The sequence below is a fragment of the Ovis aries genome, chromosome 20 (genome assembly GCF_016772045.2).
Source record: "Ovis aries strain OAR_USU_Benz2616 breed Rambouillet chromosome 20, ARS-UI_Ramb_v3.0, whole genome shotgun sequence".
NCBI lineage: Eukaryota > Metazoa > Chordata > Mammalia > Artiodactyla > Bovidae > Ovis > Ovis aries.
In genome coordinates, this window is record NC_056073.1 from 46,512,223 (window position 1) to 46,540,022 (window position 27,800).

Consider the following 27,800-nt stretch of genomic DNA (forward strand, 5'->3'; position numbering starts at 1 on the left):
AGACGGAAGTCTTTAAATCAGTTGTGTTTCCTGCATAAACCCACTCTCTATCGGGTGCCATTTCTGTTCAGACATACCTAATAACTCTGCAGTCAGATTTCAGTGCGTATAAACTGCTCCTATTAGAACCGAATGTGCCTGCTGCCCCAAGTCAGTAGGACAGCAACCCTTCTTCTTAGCTCAGTAGCCAGGCAGTCATACATAGATTGAAACCCGACTCTGCCCTGTGCTCCGCTCGAAACTCCCGGAACCCTCTCTCGGCCTCTGTCACAGAAGAAAGACACCCCCTCAGAGGACCATTTGTTCTTCTTGTTCCGTTGCTCAGTCGTGGCTGACTCCCTGCGACCCCATGGACCGTAGCCTGCCAGGCTCCTCCGTCCATGGGCTTCTCCAGCCAAGAACACTGGAGTGGGTTGCCCATTTCCTCCTCCAGGGGATCTTTCCAATCTAGGGATTGAACCTGCATCTCCTGCCCTGGCAGGCGGGTTCTTTACCACTGAGCCACCAGGAAAGCCCCCAGAGAGCCGTGAGCATACATCCGAATGAGACAAGTAGGTAAAATTCTGGCATATAAAGGGCAGTTCATTTTTTTCTCCACGTTGATTTTCTCGTTTTATTTGGGCATCCGAGATCAGAATCCAGCAGCCCTGGTCTGGTAGGTTCTGCATCGCCGCAAGCACCCAGTCACACAAATTAGTGATCGTTTTTCCTCTAGAGGAGCCCAGAGTTTAAAAGCTTTGATATTTTTGATCGTTGATGACTCCAAAATAGGAAGTTACATTCTCAAGCAAATCCATTACCATGGAGATGCGGGGTCGTAGAGCTGGGAGAGGAAACCCTGCTCAGGGCTGTAGCCTTAGAAACCCACTTCTCCTCTGGCCTTGGTGTCCCCCCATCCATCCTCCCCTACTCCTCTCTCCACGTCGGGACAAAGGTGTCCCAGACACAGCTGGACAGACACAAGCCTCTGAAAGAGCTGCTCTGCATTTCAAGGAGCTGAAAGAGCAGCTCAGCATGCTACTTTTTCTTCCAGTAAAAGCAGAAATATTGCCCAAGGTAAGGATAAGGGCAAAGAGCCTTGGGGGCAGGAAAGAGGCCGTTCCTGTGACTTCCAGAGAAGACAGAACGGAGGGCTCAAAGGGCAGCTTCTGTGGCCTCGCCCCTCTCCTGCAGGTCCTGCCTGCTCCCTGGCTTTATTTACAGCGGCTGCCATCACAGCAAAGGATGACAAGCGGTTTTCTCAGTTTGGGAGGTGGGGAGGGATCAGGAAAGTAGGAGGGAGAGAGGAGGGGTAGTGCCAGTGGAGAGAAAAAGAGTTAAAATTGCATAAAACCAGAGAGGGCGGAACTCTACCAGCAAACCAAAGGACTGAGGGCCATGAAGGCTCCAGAGAGCAGCTCAAAGTTAATCTGAGCAGGTGAGGTTCACCTGGTGCCCTTTCCAAACCCTCCGTGTGGGGTTATCGTCCATGGAATGAGCTCAGCAAGGCAGAATGACCGAAGGCTGGAAGGAGCTGTGTGATCACAGGTCACTGAACGCTGGCGTCAGTCTCTCTGACATTTGCACACCTGGGAACAGAGCTGCAAAGATGCGAGCAGGCGTCTTTAAATCCTGAAGAAGTGCGGTGTGAAATCTACCAGCTTCCACCCTGAGACTGCCTTCCTCCCACCCTCTCCTAGAAGAGGGCGCAGAGGCAAGCTCAGACAGAATCCCTCTGGTTCGGCTGAGGCTGACTTCACTTGCAGACTCTCCCAAGGACTTGATATACATACCATTCCCAGCAGGCAGAGGCAGCAAACCGTCTCACTTGGATTATGAGCGAGTGGACTCTGCAGGGAAAGGGACCCGAAGCTGTCAACGCAACACCAAGCACAGCCAGAGACTCACAAGCCTCCAGAAACCCTGGCCAAGACCCTGTGTCACGTTTCAAGTCTGACTTGACCCAGCAGAGCCAAATCGTCCCCCTTCTGTGTCCCCACACCCTGTAATTCATACCCGCATTATATCATGGCGGTGGTTTACTCACTAAGTCTGACTCTGCGACCCTGTGGACTGTAGCCCACCAGGCTCCTCTGTCCATGGGATTTCCCAGGCAAGAATACTGGAGCAGGTTGCCATGTCCTTCTCCAGGGGATCTTCCCAACCCAGGGATCAAACCCAAATCTCCTGGATTGGCAGGCAGATTCTTTACTGCTGAGCCATCAGGGAAGCCCCTATTACCTCATAAATGTGTTTAGCAGAATCTGTAGACATACAGCCCTGTCTGCCCAATACACTAGGAGGCTCTCAAAGGCAAGGAGCGAGCCTCGTTCAGTGCTTTATACCTCTAGAGTTTAACACAGTGCCTGATACGTTATAGATAACCAGTCAATGTTCAGTGTGTAAATGGATTAAATTGAACAAATTCTAAAAGAGAGAATCTTCCGTGGCGGATTCATGTCCCTGTATGGCAAAACCACTACAATATTGTAAAGTAATTAGCCTCCAGTTAAAATAAATAAATTTATTTAAAAAAAGAGAGAGAGAGAGAATCTTCCTCAGTTGGTCTCCACTGACACCAAAAGTGATCGGAGTGAAGAAATCAATAATTAATCCACTTTCACATTTCCACCTTACAACTTGTGTTATACTTACTAAAGGCTTCCAACATAATTTTTAAAGTAAACTGCAAATATCAACAATTTTTCAAAAGAGATAGTAAATTTTTTCACTTATTCTTGCTACTCCCCAAAGCATCTGGGATTTCTAGCACTTTAATCAAGAATCCCAGGGTGGGGAGACGGATGAAATGAGTGGGGAAGATTAAAAGGTACAAACTTCCAGTTATAAAATGAATAAGTCACAGCATGTTATGTTCAGCATAAGAAATATAGTCAATAACTTTGTAATAACTTTGTATGACAGATGGTAGCATGATTTATCATGCTGATTATTTTGTAATATTTAAAAAGTATCGAATCACTATGTTGTACGCATGAAACTAATATGATATCAATTATATTCCAATTTTTAAAAACGTCAAAGATAATTTTCAGATATAATAGTCTCTACTAATTTTCTAAAAGGCTGGTCTTGAAACTACAGAGCCTGGGTCCTGCCCCAGCCTCACTGCCTTAGAGCTGATAAGAGAATGACTTAGGAATCCATATGTTTTTTAAAAGACCAACCAGCAGAACCATTGTTAGGATCAGAGGCAAAGCTATAAGAAAGTGATAACGTGCTGGAAAAGTGTCATTCTTATGATGAATTCTGTCTCAATCCTAACCAACCAGCTTATTCAAAAATTTACCTTTGGGAGCTTCCCTGGTGGTCCAGTGGTTAAGATTCCAAGCTTCCACTACAGAGGGAATTGGTTTGATCCCTAGTCCACGAATTGAGATCCCGACAGCTACATGGTTCGACCAAAAAAAAAAAGAAATACAACTTCTTCTGGTTCCAAGAGAGCATAATCTCTCCAAGCTGAGAATAAATAAGCATTTCAGTGCCTAGCAATACAGCCAGGAATCCCTCCCCCACCCCAAAACTTGCAAACGTAATGGTTTCCCAGTAGGGTGAGTTTCAACCCAAGAGCCCAAAGACCAATAAGTGGGCTTGTAAATCTCATTAACACAGAAAGAAGACAGAAGAAGCAAACCAGTGAGAGGCCTTACCCTTCTAGAACCTTCCCAAGGCCTCAAGAGCACCACCTGCCCAGGTGAGAAGTGAAGGGCCAACTCTGCCGTGGTGGAAAGTGCAGCCGTCTGTGCTCTGCAGGCATGGGCAAGGGGCAGAGGTTCTTTCTCCACACAGGTCATCTGCGACACATTCTAACTGGGAATTACCCAATTAAGTTACTTCACTTGGTCTGGTTGGGGAACAGGTAAAACAAGGTGCTCATCCTTCTCACCTTTGGTTTCAGCTGAGCTGTAGATAAACTGTTGATACAGTGGATCAGCCTCTCCATCTTTCACCCTCCATGCAGTTCTCCAAAGTCCGTTTCGGTTGCTTGTTCCTAGGTTTGCCTGCTTACAGCTGACACCCTGTGAAGTTGAGTGAGTTTTTCTGCATCAGCACCAGGAGTTTCAGTTCTGAGAAAGCTGTTTTCCAGGAACAGTCAGGGCTGCACAAGCAGCTGGAGGGATCTGAGCACAGCTAGGGTGAAATTGCACAGGACAGATGTCACAGGCAGGGATAAACGCCACTGCAGACAGAGAGTCTAACAAGGTTAGCCTGTGAGGAATAATTTTATAGCAACTAGGTTTGCCAGATACAGCAAATAAAAATACTGGACACTCAGTGAAATTTGAATTTCTGATAAACTTGTAATTATTTAGCTTGTGTATGCTCCAAGCAATATTTGGTATACAGAATTTTACTAAAATTATTCATCAGCTATCAGATTTAACTGAGTCCTGGATTTTATCCAGACAACGTCGATAGTAACAATGAGTTCTATTTCTTTCTCTGGTGACTCTCAGCTTTGGCTGCCCATTAGTAGCATTGACAGAAATTTGAAAAAAATCTTGATGCCAGACCAGTGAAACAGAATCCTTACGGGTGGGATCCAGGAGACTTCTGTGTTTTTAAAACTTCCATGGAATCACAAACCTCAGCCAAAGTTGACTACCACTGTCGGACTTTTATTTTTTAACTAAAGAAGGATAGACCATCACTGCTAATAGTTGCTTCTTTCGAGCTTTCTCAAATTGGAATAAAGTTTGAGCACCTCATCGAAGTCCTTATCACCAGGAAGCTATGAGCTTCCATAAACAAGCCCTAATTCAGCGCCATGCACAGAACTAGAGAAGCAGAAATGGGCACGACACAGCTCCTGCCATCCTACAGTAGACTTTTACCAGAAACCTTCCCAGAAAAAGCTCTTTCTTTTCAAGGAAGAATGGAGTAAAGAAGTTCAGAGTGGAATCTGAAGCATGGTAGAATGATGCCCCCAAGTATTTGTGGACACGTTTCATCGGAAGCAGGAAGACTTAGTTGCTCGGCATGTAGGATCTTAGGTCCCCAACCAGGGACCAAACCTGCATCTCCTATATTTCAGGCAGATTCTTAACCACTGGACCACCCGGGAAGTCCTCAGTGCTACTCATGTTTCAATGCCACATTCACCAGTAACCTTTTTCTGCCTAACACTTGAGCCTAAAATTAGCCTAACATTTAGCCTGTCATTTCACCAAGAATCATGAAAATGAAACTGTTCTTAGAAATTACACATCCTAGTTCAACCCTTTTATGGTATTAAGGAGGATGTTGGTGCCCAAAGAAGTGACAGGGTTCCCCCGACACCTACCAGAGAATAATCTGGTAACCAAGCCAGCACCAAGCCCACGGGTCCTGATTCCCTCCCAGATGAACATTTTGGCTTCAGTGTAAATAAGTTGAATGAGGTATTTCCTAAGAGCAGAGTGAGAGAGATGGCAAGAAGGTATTGGATTCCTGAAATAGGCAGAGAGTCACAGAGAGAAAATGAGTAGACCCAATTCACAAATTCTGCCTCGGGCTAGACCTTTATACATTTAATATATGATCATAATAATAATAGATCTGCTCAGTCGTTCTTTTCTTCCCAGGGACTAAATTCACCGGTTCTTTCCAATGGTCAGATAGGAATGACATTTGGGGGCAATGACATTCTATATACATCCTGCCCTTGACGTCCCAGGGTGCATCTTCCTTGAGGGTTATAATTCTTTAGCTGACTTCTAGTCTACGCCTGGTTCTCACACCAATGACTTACACCCAAGAGTGTATATCTATTATAATTGCTACCTAAAGAGAATAAGAATTACAGATAAGTAATTTTCTTTTTCTAATCTAACCCCCTGGAGGCATTTTAGCAGCTAATACGGGTGATGACAGGCATTTCTGCTATAATTTATACAATTTCATTTTTCTTAATCATGGGTTTCAGTTCTCTTACGTCACTCGCTTGAAATGGAAGCGAGATTTTTTTTGTCACTGCTTCTACACTTGGAGTCTCTTCAGCAAAGTGCTTAAAATGTCCACACAATTATGGTAAATTTAGATTAACATCATCTCGAAAATAGCTTCCCTCTAATTACTTGGAAATCCTCTGAAAACAATTTATAAGGCATGAATTTAGGTGCTCCAGTGGGACACCATATTTTCAATACTTAAGAATACATGAGAAAAGTAAATAAGTGGGCCTAAAGGTCCACTTATAAAGAGCTATTTACCTTTGTAAAGAAAATGGTGATTAAGAATGTATATTTAATACAATTTGTATGGTGGAACACAGAAGAAAATTTAGGGAATGCCTGGTGTGGGCTTGAATAATTCATTTTTGTGGTTCTCATATCTAACACAATGCTAGGTGCATGGAAAGATGTCAGTAAATACTGATAACTTGAATTTAATACAGTTCAGTCCCATGGGCGGAGGAGCCTGGTAGGCTGCAGTCCATGGGGTTGCTAAGAGTCGGACACGACTGAGCGACTTCATTTTCACTTTTCACTTTCATGCATTGGAGAAGGAAATGGCAACCCACTCCAGTGTTCTTGCCTGGGGAATCCCAGGGACAGGGGAGCCTGGTGGGCTGCCATCTATGGGGTCGCACAGAGTCGGACACGACTGAAGCGACTTAGCAGCAGCAGTGGTGTCATCAAGTAAAGGAGTATTCTGATCACACCTTTAATTTCCCCATCCATTCCTTCAAAGCCAATTCATTTCAGCCAGCCTGGCAAATCCAAGGCAAGCTAGTAATCTCCATTCAAGTCTAGACCATGATCATCTGAGATCTAGAACTGTGGGCGGCACCACCATTAATGGGTCATGAGATCAATTTAGTAGCTCACCAAACAGGATTTTGTTGGAGTGGAATGCAATGTTATAGAACAGAATGGAACAGATTGCATCTCCCTGTGGTAAGAGACAGCACTGTTTGTTACAATTCTGTTTCCCTGGATACATGGGAGCTAGGTTGTATTGTAACAGTATTTCTTCCTACCATTCAAAACAAGTTTGAGAGCCGCGGTAGTAAATTGAATGGAGGCTCCCAAAAAGGTATGTTCATACCCTAATCCCCAGAACCTGTGAACTGTTATATTATTTGGAGAAAGGGTCTTTGCAGATGTAATAAAGTTGAGAATATCAGGATGAAGACATTCTGGATTATACAGGTGGGTTCAAATTCCAATGGCAAGTGTCCCTGTAAGAAAAAGTGGGACTTTCCTGGAGGTCTGGGCTTCCCTGACAGCTCGGTTGGTAAAGATTCCGCCTGTAATGCAGGAGACCCTGGTTCGATTCCTGGGTTGGGAATGTCTGCTGGAAAAGGAATAGGCTACCCACTCCAGTATTCTTGGGCTTCCCTTGTGGCTCAGCTCATAAAGAATCTGCCTGCGATGCTGGAGACCTGGGTTTGATCCCTGGGTTGGAAAGATCCCCTGGAGAAGGAAAGGCTATCCACTCCAGTATTCTGGAATGGAGAATTCCACGAACTGTATAGTTCATGCGGTCACAAAGAGTTGGACATGACTGAGCAACTTTCACTTTCCATGGCAGCCCCGTGGTTAAGACTCCTATCTTCCAGTGCAAGGGTCTCACGTTCGGTCCCAGATTGGGGAACTAATAGCCTGCATGCCATGTGGCACAGTTCAAAAAAAAAAAAAAAAAAATGGAAAGGAAAAGGGAAATTTGAGACAGAATCAAGAGGAGGAGGCAATGTGACCATGTAGGCAGAGGCTGGAGTGATCTGGCCAGTGATCTGGTCAGTGAATACCTGGAGCCACTAGAAGGGGAAGGAATGGATTCTCCCTGGAGACTGTAGGGAGCAGGGCTCTCCTGACGAATCAGTTTCAGACTTCCAGCCTCCAGAACAGTGATAGAATAATACCTGTTGTTTTGAGCTACCCAGTTAGTGAAAAATTGTTAATAGCAGCCACAGGAAACAAATATAGCCCTTGATCTAAAACTTGCAAAGTCCTGGGTTTTTCAGCAACTCTAGAATCAGTTTTGTCCACTCCTCATCTTCACAGAAAATGCAAAGTTACCCAAAGAATTAAGTTTATTCTTTGGTTCATCAACTCAAAGGACATGAGGTTGAGCAAGCTCCACGAGTTGGTGATGGACAGGGAGGCCTGGCATGCTGCAGTCCATGGGGTCACGAAGAGTCGGACACGACTGAGCGACTGAACTGAACTGAATTGAACCCAAAACTCAACAATATTTATTTGAAAACAGAGCCCTTTAAAAAAAAATTAATTTCCCTTTTTTTACTTTTTGAATTTTGGGTTTATTTCTGGATCTTCGTTGCTGCACTCAGGCCTTCTCTAGCTGCTCCTCCTGGCGGCGCCCAGGCTTCTCACTGCAGTAGCTTCTCTTGTTGCAGAGCTCGAGGCCCCAGCTCAGCACTCGTGGTGCACCAGCTTAGATGCTTCGAGGAACAAGGAATCTTCTCGAACCAGGGATCAAACCTGTGCCCTCTGCACTGGCAGGCGGATTCTTATCCACTGCACCACCAGGGAAGTCCTGAAACCACAGCTTTAAGAGAAACATAAAAATTCAAGGCCCCACAAACCAACATAACCCTAGGATGGGAAAAAGAACTCTATACCAAAGCCAAATAAACACAACCCTCAGCCCGTTCCTTTCAGACGAGGACATTTCATTAAGCTTAATTTTCTGTACTGTAAGCATTTTGGCATGCTGCGATTCATGGGGTCGCAGAGAGTCGGACACAACTGAGTGACTGAACTGAACTGAAGCATTTTGTTTAATTTTCCTAACATAAATTTATAATAATAGCTATGCTTTTTCAACCTTAAAGAATGGATTAGAAAATCACTATTTTCAACTTCTCCCTAAACACTAGAGCCAGCCAGAAAAGAACTTGGCAAGAATGAGGAAAGATGGCTCCTTAATAACAATATAATTCTTCTCTCTATACTCTTTCCAAGATTGGCCAAAATAAGGGTTATTTATAGAAATGTCTGGATATCAGTTACCATAAGGCATGCTATCCAGTGCTGGCCTCATCCATGAGCCCTTAGCAAGTGTCAGATATCCAAGCTCCATAGCATACACTTTAATTGGACCATAATAAAACGGAATTCTAAGTGTTTATGATGAACCCATTGCACCATTAGTATCAGCAATAAGTAGTGCTATGAATTGCCAAGGACCTACCATAGTTGTGGGCTTCCCTGGTAGCTCAAATGGTAAAGCATCTGCCTGCCAATGCAGGAGACGTGGGTTCGATCCCCTGGAGAAAGGAATGGCAACTCACTCTCGAATTCTTGCCTGGAGAGTTCCATGGACAGAAGACCCTGAAGGGCTACAGTCCATGGGGTCCCAAACAGCTAGACACGACTAACACTTTCACTCTCATTTTCCTTTACCATTTGGCTCTTCTCCAGCTTAACATGAGGACTGCAGTGCATGTCATTTCAAGGAGCCAGCACCTATGTGAAAAATACAGGAGGCGGGACTTCCTGGTGGTCCAGGGGCTAAGACTCTGTACTCCCAGGGTAGGGGACCTGGGTTCGACCCCTGGTCAGGAAACTAGATCCTACATGCCACAACGGAGACCCAGTGAAGCCAAATAAATATTTTAAAAGAAAACAAGAAGCAAGATATTCCATATCTAATTCACTCACATAGTCATCACTGTCTTTAAATCTTCATGATAGTGACTCTTTGCACTAGTTAGGACACCTAGACAGCACTTTGTACATAGTAGTCACTCCGTAAAAACATCAAACCTAATTATGCATTTTGAGATGGTAGCACAAACTAGATATTAGGATAATTATCAAGGGGTAAAAAACAGAGGGAGAAGCGAGAGTAACTATGACAAAGCCATCAAACCATTTATTGTATTCCTGACCAGCATGCTCTTTCCCCCTTTTTCAGTCCTGTGGCCACTGCTGAGTTTTCCAAATTTGCTGGCATACTGAGTGCAGCACCTTCACAGCATCATCTTTTAGGACTTGAAACAGCTCAACTGGAATTCCATTACCTCCACTAGCTTTGTTTGTAGTGATGCATCCTAAGGCCCACTTGACTTCACATTCCAGGATGTCCGGCTCTCAGTTCAGTTCAGTTCAGTTCAGTCGCTCATTCATGTCCGACTCTTTGTGACCCCGTGAATTGCAGCACGCCAGGCCTCCCTGTCCATCACCAACTCCCAGAATTCACTCAAACTCACGTCCATTGAGTTGGTGATGCCATCCAGCCATCTCATCCTCTGTCATCCCCTTCTCTTCCTGCTCCCAATCCCTCCCAGCATCAGAGTCTTTTCCAATGAATCAACTCTTTGCATGAGGTGGCCAAAGTACTGGAGTTTCAGCTTTAGCATCATTCCTTCCAAAGAACTCCCAGGGCTGATCTCCTTCAGAATGGACTGGTTGGATCTCCTTGCAGTCCAAGGGACTCTCAAGAGTCTTCTCCAACACCACAGTTCAAAAGCATCAATTCTTTGGCGCTCAGCTTTCTTCACAGTCCAACTCTCACGTCCATACATGACTACTGGAAAAACCATAGCTTTGACTAGATGGACTATTACCTTGTAAGCAAAGTAATGTCTCTGCTTTTTAATATGCTGTCTAGGTTGGTCAGAGCTTTTCTTCCAAGAAACAAGCGTCTTTTAATTTCATGGCTGCAATCACCATCTGCAGTGATTTTGGAGCCCAAAACAATAAAGCCTCTCACTGTTTCCACTGTTTCCCCATCTATTCCCCATGAAGTGATGGGACCAGATGCCATGATCTTCATTTTCTGAATGTTGAGCTTTAAAGCCAACTTTTTCACTCTCCTCTTTCACTTTCATCAAGAGGCTTTTCAGTTCCTCTTCGCTTTCTGCCATAAGGGTGGTATCATATGCATATCTGAGGTTATTGATATTTCTCCCAGCAATCTTGATTCCAGCTTGTGTTTCTTCCAGCCCAGCGTTTCTCATGATGTACTCTGCATGTAAGTTAAATAAGCAGGGTGACAATATACAGCCTTGAAGTACTCCTTTTCCTATTTGGAACCAGTCTGTTGTTCCATGTCCAGTTCTAACTGTTGCTTCCTGACCTGCATACAGGTTTCTCAAGAGGCAGGTCAGGTGGTCTGGTATTCCCATCTCTTCCAGAACTGTCCACAGTTTATTGTGATCCACACAGTCAAAGGCTTTGGCATAGTCAATAAAGCAGAAATAGATGTTTTTCTGGAACTCTCTTGCTTTTTTCAATGATCCAGCGGATGTTGGCAATTTGATCTCTGGTTCCTCTGCCTTTTCTAAAACCAGCTTGAACATCAGGGAGTTCATGGTTCACGTATTGCTGAAGCCTGGCTTGGAGAATTTTGAGCATTACTTTACTAGCGTGTGAGATGAGTGCAATTGTGCAGTAGTTTGAGCATTCTTTGGCATTGCCTTTCTTTAGGATTGGAATGAAAACTGACCTTTCCAGTCCTGTGGCCACTGCTGAGTTTTCCAAATGTGCTGGCATATTGAGTGCAGCACTTTCACAGCATCATCTTTCAGGATTTGAAATAGCTCAACTGGAATTCCATCACCCCCAGTAGCTTTGTTTGTAGTGATGCTTTCTAAGGCCCACTTGACTTTACATTCCAGGATGTCTGGCTCTAGGTGAGTGATCATACCATCGTGATTATCTTGGTCGTGAAGCTCTTTTTTGTACAGTTCTTCTGTGTATTCTTGCCACCTCTTCTTAATATCGTCTGCTTCTGTTAGGTCCATACCATTTCTGTCCTTTATCGAGCCCATCTTTGCATGAAATATTCCCTTGGTATCTCTAATTTTCCTAAAGAGATCTCTAGTCTTTCCCATTCTGTTGTTTTCCTCTATTTCTTTGCATTGATCACTGAAGAAGAATTTCTTATTTCTTTTTGCTATTCTTTGGAACTCTGCATTCAGATGCTTATATCTTTCCTTTTCTCCTTTACTTTTCGCTTCTCTTCTTTTCACAGCTATTTGTAAGGCCTCCCCAGACAGCCATTTTGCTCTTTTGCATTTCTTTTCCATGGGGATGGTCTTGATCCCTGTCTCCTGTACAATGTCAGGAATCTCAGTCCATTGTTCATCAGGCACTGTATCTATCACATGGGTGTGGCCAAATACATATTAGCTAAAGTTTTTTAGAAACTAAGCAGGAACTAGATTAATTTTAATGACTTCCAGCTTCTCTCCACAACCACCCCTCCTTCCATCCAGCTTCCCACTCAGACTGAAGGCTCCCTTCAAGGCTCTCATCCCTCTCCTTGGCTCGGCTTGCATGATGCCCTCTGCCTGAAGTGCCCTTTTCCGTTCCTAAAGATCCAAATCTTGCTCATTCTTCAAAGCTCAAGTTTAACACCATCTTTCCCGAAAAGCCTTGCTTCTGCGCACAAGAGACAATCGCCTGCCCTCTGAGCTACCTGGTCTTTGGCCTTCTGGAAACCCTTCACATTGAGTTTATAATCATGGCTCTCAGTCCAATCACCCCAAGTGAATTCTCTAAGGGTGAAATATCCACCTGCATCTTGTTCCTGGGCACAGCTCAAGAGCTTGAAAAATACTTGTTGAAAGAATGAATCAATAGCAAAGAATGTGCATTGTAAGAAAAACCTATATGAACTCTCCATGCTCAATTAATAAAGGAGAAAATTCCCTGAAGCAAAGATTTGCCTTCCACTTTACTCTGTGTGTGTAATTAAAGGCATCTGCATGTGCTTACAAGGAAGTTTAAGGAGTTTCCCAATGACTGCCTTCAATATTCCCAATATTTTGCGGCCCCTCATTTCCTGTAAAATAGCAAATAAAGCTAACTGTGCTCCTTTTTGGTTCTTGACAGCATTGGGGCTCTGTGTAAAAGAAATCAAAGCAATCGGTTATTTCATTAATTCAACAGTGGGAAATGTCAAAATATCACCTGTCTTTGCATACACTTGTGAACTGACTGAATTTTTCTCTCCTAATTTGTTCAGCAGTCATATAAACAACACGTCAAATGCAACTAAAATATCCAGCTTTCTGAAAATTTATTTCTATGATCTCTTTAAATTTTGCGGGTTTTTTTAAATTTTAAAATATCCTCAATATTTAAAATACAAATAAATGTGACTATACTAAAGTCGTGAATCAAAAATAATATGTTTCTTGAATTCCCTGGAGTCCAGTGTTTAGCAGTCTGGGCTTTCACTGCCATGGGCACAGGTTCAATCCCTGGTCCAGGAATTAAGATCCCACAACCCACATGGCTCAGCTGAAAAGATACAACCACAGGCTTTTTCTTTACGACATCCAAAGAATGAGAAACTGAGCCCATCAGCTAATTTCAACCATCAGCTGTTGAAAGCCACGACCCACGATCTTGTTTCATTGGAATCAAACTCTTCTGCTCCATTGTGCTGTCCTGAGCATGAATGGCAGACTCCCAACTAAGGTCAAGGCAGAGAATAAGTCTCATTATATGTAAAGTTGGCTTCCCAGGTGGCTCAGAGGTAAAGAATCTGCCTGTCTGTAGGAGACGCGAGTTCAGTCCCTGGGTACGTAAGAGGAAATGGCAACCCACTCCAGTATTCTTGCCTAGAAAACCCCATGGACAGAGGAGCCTGGCGAGCTACAGTCCACGGGGTCACAAAGAACTGGACACAACTTAGCTACTGAACAACAACCACCACCATACATAGACCAGCATCTCTCTGTTCCAGAATACGCTTCTTGTCAGCTCTCCCTGGGACATAATCAGACCAACATTTAATGTACTTGTAACAATAGCAAAGCACTTCCAGGTTGTGATGCGAAAAGTATAAGTCAGAAATCACTCCAGCTTTCTTTACTATGCTGTCATTTACCGTCACGTGGTAAAGGCCGAAGGATCTACTTCCCTTTGCTACCGGGGTTGTAGCAGCATGTCTCTCTCAGGCAGATTTCCTATTTCAAACATGCTTCACCAGGTTCTCGTTGTTACACGGCGTCATTCGTCTGGTCTTCCCACTGTCTGAGAACTCACATGAAAAAAGTGAGTTTAACCCAAGACATTATGCTTCCACCTTGTGATCTCTTCTGGTGTCTGCCCGAGATAAAATTGAAATACAGTGTTTTTTTATGTGAATCTGTTTACATCTATGTTCTTCACTACAAACATTTTTAAACTTACTTGTGTTGTTCAGATGCCGATGACAGAGCCATGCCAGACCATATTGAGGCAAAAGGAAAAATCAGTAACACTGATCCTGTCTTCAAAATTTTAATATTTTGTTCATCATAGATTTTTTGCATTAATTTTTAAAAATATATTGTCTTAGAATATTATTTATCTTAATTACTGAGTGTTTTGGCAGCTCCTTACAGTGTGCAGCTGAAGAAAATGACTTAACCTCAACCTGGTCCCAGTACAAAAACAAAATGCTAATGGCATGTAACAGAATCTCCTTAAGAAAAAATGCAAGACTGAAAAGCATAGCTTATTCATTCTGCCATTCAGAATTGTATCCTACCCACTGTATTCATTTCCTAACGCTGCCATTACAAACTGCATAGTTTAAAAACAAGAGAAATGAGGACGTCCCTGGTGGTCCAGGGGCGAAGAATCCATCTGCCAATGCAGGGGACACAGTTTCCACCCCTGGTCTGCGAAGATTCCACACACCGAGAAGCAGCTAAGCCTGTGAGCCACAACTGTGGAGTTCCGGCGACAAGAGAAGCCACCACAATGAGAAGGCCAAGCACCACCCAAAAGAAATCAATTAAAAAAAAAAAAAACAGAACCATAGTGTCTCACAGTTCTAGAGACCGGAAGCCTGAAATCAAGATGTCCGCATCGCCTGGCTCTCTCTGAAGGATTCCTGGGGTGAGTCCTTTGTCTTCCTGGCGTGTAGTGGGGCCGCACTCTGAGCTTGCAGCCGCCTCGCTTCACTTTCTGCCCATCATCACCCGGCCTTCTCCCTCTGTGCCTTCCCGACGTCTCCTTGGAAAGTCCTCAGACATAACAAGGTCCTACCCTTCTCCAGGATGACCTCATCTGACTGAGGCCTTGAGGGTTAAGGCTTCAACACTCTTTTCTTGGAGGACGCAATTCAACCTCTAATACCCACCAGAGCAGGTGATAACTCTTGTTTAAATACTTGGTCTGCCAGCGTGCCAAGCTGCTTGTGTGGGGGTGTGACCCCGTGTTGGTGACCAAGGAAGGTCTCTGTGGCCACCCGATGGCCCCGCCCCCTGTCAGTCACTCAGGGCCCTCCCATCAGGCCCCGCCTACTCACGCGCCCTGCCTTCTCTGCTCTGACCCGCTGTGTGTTAACACCTCTCGGCTCTCACTCTGTCCTGACCCCCGACACAGCTTCCTGACCTCCTGCCTCCTCCAAGTTCCAATCCACATCCAACTGCCCCATGGATGAAGAGCCTGTGGTCTTCATAGTTGGTCATTCTTTGACTAGTTCCATCTGTTCTCATTCAGTGAATCTGAGCCTCCTAATTTTGCTGAAGTCGGGTTGTGGAGACCTCATGTGAGGTTCTCATGCCTCATATCCACCTTCTGGAGGCTTGTTTTCCTCCCTCCATGGAGAAAACTTCCAAAACTCCAGATGTGAGCTACCTTCCCACTTCACGAGGTGGAAAAGAGAAAGGACAAAGACTTGGAAAGCCAGCATCCATCAACCCCACACCCTGGCTCTCCATTCTTCCTGGACAGCCATCATCACCTTTGAACAGTAAACCATTTGCTTAATCACTTTGCTTTCCCTGACTGCTGGTAATGAAATGCTGCACTCTCTAAAATAATTTCCTATTTGCTAAGATTCATCTCTGACATTTCATTAAATATGATCATTTAACTGTACAAGTACAAATGCATTTTTAATTTAGCTTACCGCAGATATTACAGATGTGGGGAAATGAATTCACATTGCTCTAGGACAAATATATCATTCACATATGCAAGCGACAAAAGAACAAATTATTAAAAATTACTGAAACTTCCATGAAGATTTATATTTAACTTTTCCATTTTCAACCTCCACGTCACTGGGAAAACATATAGCATATCACCCTGTCAGCCATGATTCTGTGAAGAATGTGGGCAGCATTCCAAAAGGCTCTCCATCAACAGCCTTGTCTCTGTCATCGACACACTGAGGCAGGAAAGAGATGGAGACAATTTCAAGAGTGAAGTTATGAGGTTGGCAGTCTTATCACTACAGCAGTTGCTAATTTGCCTTCCCTACAAAAACAAAACAGCAAAAGGAAGTATGTCTTCTATGCCGTGTGCCATAATCCAATCAGAATAAATGCGAAAGTTTTATTGAATAGGAAAGTGCTCACATGCGAACTGACATTCTTGAGGGTCTTCTTGGGATCGATTGTCATTGAATTCAAAGCTGACTGAGGAAAGAACAAGCTTGGTTTGGGGGCTTGAGCTATAAAATCAAGAACTTAACAAGTCATGAGCTAACAATTAGAATCTCATAGGGTGTCAAGCGTTTCCACAGAATGTGCTTTTATTACTGTAGAAAGAGATAGGATTCTTTTCCAAAATCTTTAAGATATGGTGTGGCGGCTCAGCAGTAAAGAACCTGCCTGCTGACAGGAGACTCGAGTTCAGTCCCTGGGTCGGGAAGATCCCCTGGAGGAGGAAACGGCAACCCACTCCAGTATTCTTGCCTGGGAAATCCTACGGACAGAGGAGCCCGGCCTACAGTCCATGGGGTCGCAAAGAGCCAGACACGACTTAACAACTAAACCACGATGACGGTTGGTGTGGTATGGCAATCAGGCGGCGGCCTGAACAGACCAGGAAGGTTGACCCTCCTGTTAGTTCCAGGGAAGCCTCCTGCTTGGCTGCTTTTGAACCAGGACGTTGGTGTTTACCGGCCTTCAGACTCAAACTGATATATGAGCTCTTCCTTCCATCTCAGCCTAGAACATCATCTTTGGCTTTCCTGAGTCTCCAGCTTGGTGACTGCAGATCTTATTCCATAATCCCATGAGCCAGTTCTTTACAATAAGTCTCTTTCTCTATGGAAATGCATCCCGTTGGCTCCGTCTCTCTGGAGAACCAATAATAACCCTGGCATGTCTAAACTTCACACCATTTAGAAATGCTTTTTAAAATTCCCCAGCAGTCCAGTGGTTAGAACTTGATACTTTCACTGCTGTGGACCAGGTTCAATTCCTGGTCAGAGAACTAAGATTCCACAAGCCACATGGCAAGACCAAAAAAAAAAGAAAAAAAAAACTTTCCAACTCTCCACTCAGGAAAAACTTTAACTTAGGCAAATATTGTACACACCCAAAGCCCAAAAGCAATTTCAGAAATAGAAAACTTGGGGACTTTCCTGCTGGTCCAGTGGCTAAGACTCCATGCTCCCAATTAGGAAGACCCAGGTTCAATCCCTTGCCAGGGAACTAGATCCCACACGTTGCAACTAAAATCTGGTGCAGCCAAATAAATATTTTAAAAAAAAAAAGAAAGAAAGAAAGAAAACTTGCCTGCCAGAGCTATTGGATGATAGCTCTAAAATTGATGCCACATAAATATCACACATTAAAATCCTCTCACTATGTAACAATAAGAAGGCTGTCATTCCCAGGCTGAGTTTACTGTGAAGCTTACCAACTCAACCGTCTTTTCCCTGCATAGGTGGTTTTGAAACATCACACTGAGTGGTCACACCACTTGCAGGATGCCTGGGACTCCTTCAGTCATTCACATTCGGTTTGGACTTTCTCTCTTCTGATGAACCAACTGTCTTTCTCCCTCACCAAGCTGTGAAGGGGGCTATTTCTAAGCACAGCATGTTAAAATACAACTGGAGAGAGGCAGTGACCCCCAAGTTCTCTTACTTTTGCGTGGTGGCTAGGATCAGCTTGCTGCGTGATGAAGCAATTAGGCCAGCCAGTAACTCTGATTCCTGAGCTCCGGGCCTGTAAAATCCCACCACTCACAAGCGTCACCATTCTGCTGCTATCACAAGTGATGGCACTGAATGAGGCTGCACGCCTGTGAGGACTCTGCTCATTCTAGACGAAGGGGGTTAAGGGGCGTCTAAACCTCCCAAAATGATGAGATGACCATTGACAAAGTTGTTTTGTTTTTTGTTTTTTTTTTAACCACAGGAGCAAACGTGCCATTTGTCAAAAGCTGAACCTTGATCTGCTAATCCAAAGGGATTTTGAATGCAATGTGTTGAAACTAAGAGACTGATTCTGTCTCTTAGCAAACAGCTGGACCCAGGACAGAAGTGGACGTGTCTTCCCCCATCAGTGTTTGCTTTCCAGTTTCATAGATTCGCATCACACCTTTAATTTCAGAAGCTTGGCAGCAGGCGCTTCTTTGTCTTCTGGGAGAACAGCAGCATTGTTCCAGTCGCCTCTAGTGCACAGGGGGAAACTTGAACCCTCTGTTGGTTCCAAGAAATGTTTTCCCTTCTATCATGAGCGGCAAGGAAGGAGCAGCTGTACTCTGAAGGCAGCGGGAATGACGGGACGGTCCGCTCACCTGCAATGAGACAGAGCTTCCGGCTCCACCAGCAATCTCCCAAGGAGAAGTGCAGGTAGGTTTATCTCGACACCCCCAGCCCCTCCCCAGCCCCTCCTCCTGGGAAGTTTCAGTGCTCGTATCCGGAATGACCAGCTGGACCGCTTCACCAGCCCTGCTCAGCAGTGAACCAGGCTCGCGTAAAAGGAATGCCTGCCAGTTTTCCAACCTTTATGAACGTTGGTCCAGAACAGCCACATTTACTCAGCTGCACCTGTTCCCTGTCTTGTCTGTTTCAGATTGCCATTCATTCGTCAGTTGCCCCTCTCAAGCCGATCCCTCTGCCCCAAGGTTGATGTCGAAAATGGCCATCACCCCAGACCTTTGACTTCTGATCTCCCATCTCCCCCAGCACGAACTAAGACCAATAATGATCTCACTGTTTAAAATCAACTACCCAACTCACCTACTAAGCTTGCAGGTAGCTCCGCTCAGAAGTCACTCACCCTTTGGACAGTAGATGATGTGCGCGTTCACACAGTGGAAAGTCGAGGACTATCAGGAGGAGAAAAGTGACTTTTCCCAACTAAGCATAAATCCACACAACAGGGACTTCCCTGGTGGTCCAGTGGCTGAGACCTTGCCTTCCAAAGCAGAGGGTGCAGGTTCAGTCCCTGGTTGGGGAGCTCAGATCCCACAAGCCTCGTGGCCAAAAAAGCAAAACATAAGACAGAAGCAATACAGTAACAAGTTCAATAAAGATCCACATCAAAAAAAAAAAAAAAAAAAGCTTTAAAATCAATCAATCAATCAATGCACACAAGGTTTCCCCACCCATTGAAGTAGCCAGGCCCACCTGGCAAACATGCAGACTCAGCAAAACTTACCTCCGTGGGCCCAGCGGCCCAGCCTCCCACGTTCCATGCTCCCTTTGGTCCTCCTAAGCCCTGCCTCTCCCCACCTCTCTTGCGGGCACCAAACTCTCATTACCTTACTGCCGATCCTTTAACTTTCTATCCTCTTCTACTCTCAAGAAAGGATGTGCTACCAATTCTTCACAGCCCCGTGTGAAACCAAGTTGTGCTCTGTCTACTGACCGAACAATTATTCAGTGTCCAGTGAGTGCATGGCCCCACCTAGTAAGAGAAGCAGGGAGGAAAACAGAGAACTCCAGGCTGAGTCCAGAGACCTGCAACCAGGCTCGTCCACTCCAACCAGTCCGATGACTTTTACCATCAAGGATGTCAGTTTCCATGGCACTGGATTGGGTGGAGTCTAAGAGATTTGCCACTCCTATGTACCTATGGACTTAAATTTGCATAGCATTTTATACTTTTCAACATACTTTCATTCACCCATATTATCAATACCTATTATCTCATCTTTAGCTTCAAAACAGCCTGTGAGGAAGCTACTCTTCCTAGCTCCCATATCTTAGATGGGAATGCTAAAGCTCAGTGAGATGAAATTATTCCACCAAGTCCTGTGACTTTGAAGGAGAATTCATACCAAAAAAAAAAAAAAAATTAAAAGACGAAGAGGCGGGGAGGAGGAGAACATGATAAAAAAGTAATCATTGCTTTGTAAGGTAAGTACTGTGGGAATTCAGAAGAACGATTCCACTCTCCCAAACCCCAAACTGGGAGGACTTTAGTTTAAAAAAAAAATACCTCCCCATGGAGGGGCCAGACCAGAATGAAAAAGCAAATTTTAGTAAATGATGCTGACCCCAAAGCTATCTGCAGCAAGGAAAATAGTGTGAGCAAAGATCTCACATGTTATTATCATTTTCTCAGATCTGTACTGGACACAGGACCTTGCTTTCAATTCTACTAGGAAACAAGTTGATTTCATCAAGGTAAAGGGTAACTTTTTTTTCAGAAAAGAAAAACAAGTAATAGCAACAACATTAATAATAAATAACCCAATTGTAGTTTGCATCTCAGTTTTTCTCAACTCTTTTTTAAAATTGCAGTGTAGTTGATTCATAATGTTGTATTAGTTTCTGATGTACAACAAAGTGAGTCAGAGATGTATGTATTATTTTTCAGGTTCTTTTCCATTATAGGTTCTCAAAGGCATAGATCTAGTTCCCTCGCTATACAGCAGGACCTTGTTATTTACGTAAAGGTGACTGTTTGGTGTGATTGCTCGACCATAAATAAGAAATACGTCCAGTGAGCTCCAAAATCAGTTGGTACTTAGGATAACTAAGTACAGATGTTCCAGATGTTCAAGCTGGTTTTAGAAAAGGCAGAGGAACCAGAGATCAAATTGCCAACATCCACTGGATCATCTAAAAAGCAAGAGCGTTCCAGAAAAACATCTACTTCTGCTTTACTGACTATGTCAAGGCCTTTGACTGTGTGAACCACAACAAACTGTGGAAAATTCTTCAAGAGACGGAAATACCAAACCACCTGACCTGCCTCTTGAGGAATCTGTGTGCAGGTCAGGAAGCAGCAGTTAGAACTGGACATGGAACAACAACCTGGTTCCAAATTGGGGAAGGAGTACGTCAAGGTTGTATATTGTCACCTGCTTATTTAACTTAGATGCAGAGTACATCATAAGAAACGCTGGGTTGGATGAAACACAAGCTGGAATCAAGATTGCCGGGAGAAATATCAATAACCTCAGATATGCAGATGACACCACCCTTATGGCAGAAAGCGAAGAAGAACTAAAGAGCCTCTTGATGAAAGTGAAAGAGGAGAGTGGAAAAGTTGGCTTAAAACTCAATATTCAGAAAACTAAGATTATGGCATCTGGTCCTATCACTTCATGGCAAATAGATGGGGAAACAGTGGAAACAGTGACAGACTTTATTTTGGGGGGCTCCAGAATCACTGCAGATGGTGACTGCAGCCATGAAATTAAAAGACGCTTACTCCTTGGAAGAAAAGTAATGACCAACCTAAACAGCATATTAAAAAGCAGAGATATCACTTTGCCAATAAAGGTCCGTCTAGTCAAGACTATGGTTTTTTCTGTAGTCATGTATGGTTGTGAGAGTTGGACTGTGAAGAAAGCTGAGCACCGAAGAATTGATGCTTTTGAACTGTGGTGTTGGAGAAGACTCTTGGGAGTCCCTTGGACTGCAAGGAGATCCAACCAGTCCATTCTAAAGGAGATCAGTCCTGGATGTTCATTGGAAGGACTGATGTTGAAGCTGAAACTCCAATACGTTGGCCACCTGATGCGAAGAGCTGACTCATTTGAAAAGACCCTGATGCTGATTTGAAAAGACAGGAGGAGAAGGGGACCGCAAAGGATGAGACGGTTGGATGGCATCACTGACTCAATGGACATGATTGTGAATAAAGTCCGGGAGTGGGTGATGGACAGGGAGGCCTGCCGTGCTGCCATCCATGAGGTCACAAAGAGTTGGACATGACTGAACTGAACTGAACTGAACTGAGAATAAACAGAAATCATCAGGAGGAGAGAAATGTCTCACTTACCCAGATCAAGTCAAACACCTTGTCATGTATCCAGGGCTGCTTGTGATCACCAAGGAAATGACTATCCCGGTCTTAATACTGCTTCTCATTGCTATTATTAGGAATCAAACAAAATACTCCTAATTTTATAAAAGTTACAAGGATAATTTTAGTGAAAGTCTTAGAAGAGCTAAAATACCCTATCAAGCAATACAAGACTTTTCTAAATTAATTCCTAAAATAATATCCCACCTCTTTCCTAATTCTCTCTCTGACAAATAAGAGGAGGGAGTAAAAATATTTTCGTGACCTTGCTCTGGAGAAGGAAATGGCAACCCACTCCAATATTCTTGCCTAGAGAATCCCAGGGACGGGGGAGCCTGGTGGGCTGCCGTCTATGGGGTCACACAGAGTCGGACACGACTGAAGTGACTTAGCAGCAGCAGCTCTGGATGAAACACACAGCATTCACAGCTTTCCTTCACTTCTCTTTTTTTTTTTTAAAGAAGTGTTATATGTAAAAGCAATGTTTCAATTATTTTTGCAATCCAAGCTCTTATTTATTTTTCACTTGTTTTCATATTTTATTTTAATATTTATTTGAATCGTAGTTCCCTTATACTGGATGACTTAGAGAAGCAAGACTGTACATTTTTATGCCATTTTTATGGCATTCTCATGCTGCGTCACATAAGAACTTAATGGCAGTGAAAAGGAGGGTGCTGCAAAGATGCTGTTAATTAAGATGATGACGATAGTGATTGTTGTTTAGCTGCTAATTCGAGTCCATCTCTTTTGCAACCCCATGGACTGTAGCCCACCAGGCTCCTCTGTCCATGGGATTCTCCAGGCAGGAATAGTGGAGTGGGTTGCCATTTCCTCCTAGAGGGGATCTTCCCGACCCAGGGTTGAACCCATACCTCCTGCGTTCCCAGGCAGGTTCTTTACCACTGAGCCGCCAGGGAAGCCCTGATGATGGTGATGGCAAGGATGAAGATGCTGACGAGGTTCACCGTGACTGATGAAAAATCCTTCCTCTCCAATGACTTCCACAAGCCATTTTCCTATGGCTTTCAAGTGTCCTTCCTCTTCAGAGACACCATGTTTCCCTAAAAGACTTACTGGCTCTTCAGCGCGATTTAGCGGGATGAAAGAAAGTGAGAAATTTTCTGTAACTCAGAAAAACTCTTGCTTTATCACAAGGAAGTTCAGCAGTCTAATGTCGGGTGGGGGAAAGGAGAAATTGAAGAAGAAAACGAAATCCTAATAAGCCTCAGATGACCCCCTCTGAGTAGGAAGACTACAGAGCAGAGAAATGAGAAAGTTAGGTTGTGCCAATAAATGTTTGAAACTTGAGTGCCTCTAAGGAGATGCTGGAGGCAAAATGCCATCTGATAGCAGAACTTGGTCTGAGAAGGCAGGGCTGGGCTACCTCAGGCAGTCGGAGCTGATGAGCCCTGACAGGCAGCTCTGAATAATTGCCCTAATCGCTTCAGTGAGCCCTCTACTTCATCCTAGGAAAGGAGTCATGCCTCAGCCGACTTCAGAAGCCAGGCACCCCTAACCTGACATCTCCAACAAAGATGCATTTATTTCCAGGGAAGCATTATTTGATGTTGCTCGTCGGAAGTGGAGATGGGGGGAGTTCAACAGAAAGTTGGCCGTAGATCAGGACCTCATTAAACCACTCTGGAGTTTGTATTTGCAGGCTGCCTTGATGTGATGACCAGTTAGTAGAGACTGATAATCCCAAGAAAGGCAGAAATATGTCACCCGGAATTGGGTTGTAGATTCCACTCTCCCAGAGAGTAGGAGATAATTAGGGCGATGAGTCATCAAAACTTTTCACGTCAAGTGTAGAACACACTCTCTCTAAATAAGAAACTGTCAGATCCGCTTAAAGCTGTGAGCGACAGGGACCTCTTTCCAGCCTGTACCTTCTCATCAGAGATGCCAGCTTATTTTAGAGGGCAAAGGGCTGAGACGCTTCACTTGAGCCTCAGTCTCCTGTCCATTTGTTTGTTTTGCTACAGAATGAAACATAAATGATGAAATTTCTCAGCCCTTGAGGCAATTACGTGCTTGTGGCTTTCCCTGATACTTGAGCATTTTTGCCTCACTACTCAGGTAATTTCTATAGAAGACAAAGTAATTGATTCTGATACTGAGCAATGAATTATCCCACCTGTCCATCTAAAGGGAAGGAATTTTCATGGGAAGAAAGTATTGCATAAAATTCCCTGTAATGTGTTAGAAACTATGGGAGCTCATAGGTGTCAATCCACGTAACCTTTTAGAGTAACGACATCAACCATTTACTCACCAATGTGCACACCTCTCTATTACTGATTGTAGCATATCTTATTTGAGATCATTATTTTTGTGTCTGTGCCCCCACATGAATTTGAGCTTCAAGAGGGCTGGAATCACCCTGTTCACCATATAACCCTAGGGCTTATCCTGCTGCTGCTAAGTCGCTTCAGTCGTGTCCGACTCTGCACGACCTCATAAACTGCAGCCCATCAGGCTCCCCCGTCCCTGGGATTCTGCCGGGGGCCAGCGTGAGGAACTCTGCCCATGGCAAAGGTCATGAGGAAGGAGGCTTGGCATACGCAAAGGCGTGATTAAGCCTCAGGAAACCCCCTGTTCCCGAGCATCTAACCCCAAAACCAGAGTCTGTTTTATGCTCTCACCTACACCTCTGACTTTACGGGGGCTCTCCCCCATAACCGTTTCTCTCAGAGAAGGAGTAAACGTGCAGCTCCAAGGCAATAAAAATTCCTGGGCATGACAAGAGTGTTTCAGCTTACGGACTCCTTTGAAGGTTATCTAGCCCACCTGTATAGGTTCATCCGGCCACATGTGATTGTTTACAGCCTCCCAACCTGAGAGGCACGAGATGTTTTAGACTTACTAAAGGCAAATTCTTTGGGGAAGTTAGAAATTATTAGTATAGTGGGTTGGTTAGGAATTATATTGGTGAAGGGTTTTTCATTTGTGGTGTCAATAATTGCTGCTAATTCCCTGCTCTGGGTGGGACAAGGATGTCTCAGGTCAAACCTCTCTGCTGACAGACTAGCTTGTGTGACAGGATTATCCATACTCCTGCCACTATGCACATGATTGTTTACTACCTCTCAACCATAAACAGCACAGAGAGTTTTGGAGCATTTTGAGAGTCTTAATTAGCATAGGGCTTTTCCTTCTTGTTGAGTCAATGATTGCCGCCAGGCCTCCATATCCTTAGGCACCTGGGAATATATTAATCAATGTATTTGGAATATAGAAAAGGAAATATAGTAGTTTTTGATGTTAGCAATACTAGACTTTTTGAGTTAATGGATTGTCTCTTTTGTAATAGATCACTGTGCTTTGTTATAAATCACTGTGTCCTTGCTATGTGAAAATGTAACTTTATCACTATCCTAAGACTAAATAGATCTTAAGGGGAACATTGGTGAAAGGATTTTTATTTGTTGGGCTGATGTTTGCTGCTAAATCTCCATGTTCCCTGCCCTTATAATGAATACAACACATAGGAGAAATAAGTGTTAACCTTTAAGCATATAGGAGAAATAAGTATTAACCTTTAAGATTAATCATGTTAACCTTGGGTTAAATAGATTCCTTTCTTGATTGAAACTCACTACACCCTCACCCTATAGGAATGTAACTTTATTTGGAGGGTGGTGCCTGGTTTAAGAAAAAACACCCTTGGAAAAAATAAGTTTTTGGTTATCAGAAAGAAAGGATCATAAAATCCCTAAGACCTTTTTATGTGAAGCACCTGATTTTGATAAAGGTCAGGACTGCTGACCCCCGTGTGACTCTGTATTCATCCCTATGTGTAACAAAAGGTATATAAGCAAACCCAAAATAAAGAAATGGGATCAGTTTCCGGAAAGACTGATTCCCCCATGCCGCTTCTTTCTTGCTCCCATTTCTCTGGCTGAATTCCCATCTGGATTCAGCCTCCTTTTCTCCACTACACTATCTCCTACTACACTATCCGTTTCTAATCTCTCTCTGTATCTGTAATTAAATATGTATTTTTCCAAAGACGCCGACGCTGTCCCCCCACCTTCGAATCACACTGCATCCACCGGGGCTGGACCCCGGCAGGATTCCCCAGGCAAGAACACTGGAGTGGGTTGCCATTTCCTTCTCCAATGCATGAAAGTGAAAAGTGAAAGTGAAGTCGCTCAGTTGTGTCCGACTCTTAGCGACCGCATGGACCGCAGCCTACCAGGCTCCTCCGTCCATGGGATTTTCCAGGCAAGAGTACTGGAGTGGGGTGCCGTTGCCTTCTCCAAGGGCTTATCCTAGTCCCTGGCAATTAACAGGTGCTCAATGAATGTTGCACCATCAATCTTTTTTCTTGGCCGTGCCATGAGGCATGTGGGATCATAGCTCCCCAACCAGAGATCAAGCCCACACCCCTGCAGTGAAAGCACAGAGTCTTAACCACTGGACTGCAGGGAGGTCAGCACAACCCATTTTCTTAAACCCTGAGTTCATTCTTTCCGTTAGCACAATCCCGAATAACCATCTCGACTAAAGCGGTGCTTCTGTGCTGACTTTCATGTTGTGTTGGTGCCATCCCTTTACTCTTTTTTGTTGTCCTCTTTGTCGCTTTCTTTTCCCATCCTTCATTCATTGTATTTCATTTACTATGAGGCTAATGTAGGGGTTTCTTGAAGAGTATGTTAGAAAAAAAAAAAGCGAAAGAGAATGGATATTTATTGAGTGACTAGGGTGAGTGCTAATGAGAGAGACAACATAGATGATTGAATAGTTAACCCCACTAGGGGATTGTAAGTAAAAAATACGAGACCCCCATAAGCCAATCCAACAGGCATTCCAATGAATTGACCCTAAATGTGCCCAGTCTTGTTTGATCTCGAAGCTAAGCAGGGTCTGGCCTGGGGGTTGGGAGACCAAAGAATTGACTGCAAGATGTTATTCAGTCGCTAAGTCCTGCTGTCTCTTTGCCGCTTTATGAACTGCCGCACGCCAAGCTTCCCTGTCCTTCACTATCCCCCCCAGAGTTTGTTCAGATCCACATCCATTGAGTCCAGGATGCTATCTAACCATCTCGTCCTCTGTCACCCTCTTGCCTTCAATCTTTCTTCCTTTTATAAAGGTAGCATTTGGCTGTATTCATCTATGGATGAGAACCCAAGGCAAATTCCATTAACATTTGGAATGATACTAATGAACCTTCTGTGCATACATTGAGGGGCTAAAGCTGGTTGAATAAGGCAGCAGGTTGGAAAGTCTGGATCCTCATTTCTAATTCTCATGCCACAACCATGCAGGGTTGGTTTTTTAAAAAATCTATAGACCCAGTATTCATAAACTGCTTGAAATAGTTTGGCAATGGTAAACAGATAAATAGATGGGATATCTAAAATGGAAGGACAATGGAAAGCAAGATCTCTGGGAGAAAACCTGCTTCTCTGTGATACGGGAAAGACGATTCCGTGGAGACCATGTTTCCATTTCATAAATTTAACTGTAGACTTCCCTCTTTAGAATTTAAGGAAACCATTCAATCTCCCAGATAAATTTAGGTAATTATAAGTAACATGTAGCAGTAAACGTCATTCCTCTAATCCACTATTTTACTTACTGAGACTAGTGGCATTTGTAGCAAAGACAACTAAGCCTTTCTCCTTAGGTAAGGAATCGTGATCCCAAATCCTCTTTGCTGATTCTTCAGCAATAAATGCTTTGGCCTCTTTTGTGCCCACCTTCGCTGTCTTTCTGATCAATGTGCCGGTTGTGCAGACCTTGCTTTATAAACTCACAGTTACTGCTATCATAAGAACTAGACCCAAGTCACATGACATAAACCTATGTCTTTAGCTGCTGCTCCCTTCAATAACCATTCCATTAGCATTCTACAGATGAAACAACGTAGCGCGAGCAAGCACGCAAAGAA

General features: G+C 44.0%; 1 long non-coding RNA gene across 3 annotated transcripts; it reads right to left on the reverse strand.

Moving 5' to 3' along the window:
* Nucleotides 1-18,019: 18,019 nt before the first annotated feature.
* On the reverse strand, nucleotides 18,020-19,629 carry LOC121817384 (uncharacterized). 3 transcript variants are annotated; one of them, XR_009597753.1, is made up of 3 exons: nucleotides 19,404-19,629; nucleotides 18,880-19,115; nucleotides 18,020-18,434 (listed from the first exon to the last, which is right to left on the reverse strand). It is a non-coding gene; the product is annotated as an uncharacterized LOC121817384 (long non-coding RNA). The 3 variants fall into 3 exon arrangements; XR_009597754.1 differs by having other exon boundaries at nucleotides 19,301-19,629; XR_006057266.2 differs by having other exon boundaries at nucleotides 18,880-19,629.
* Between the last annotated feature and the right edge of the window lie 8,171 nt (nucleotides 19,630-27,800).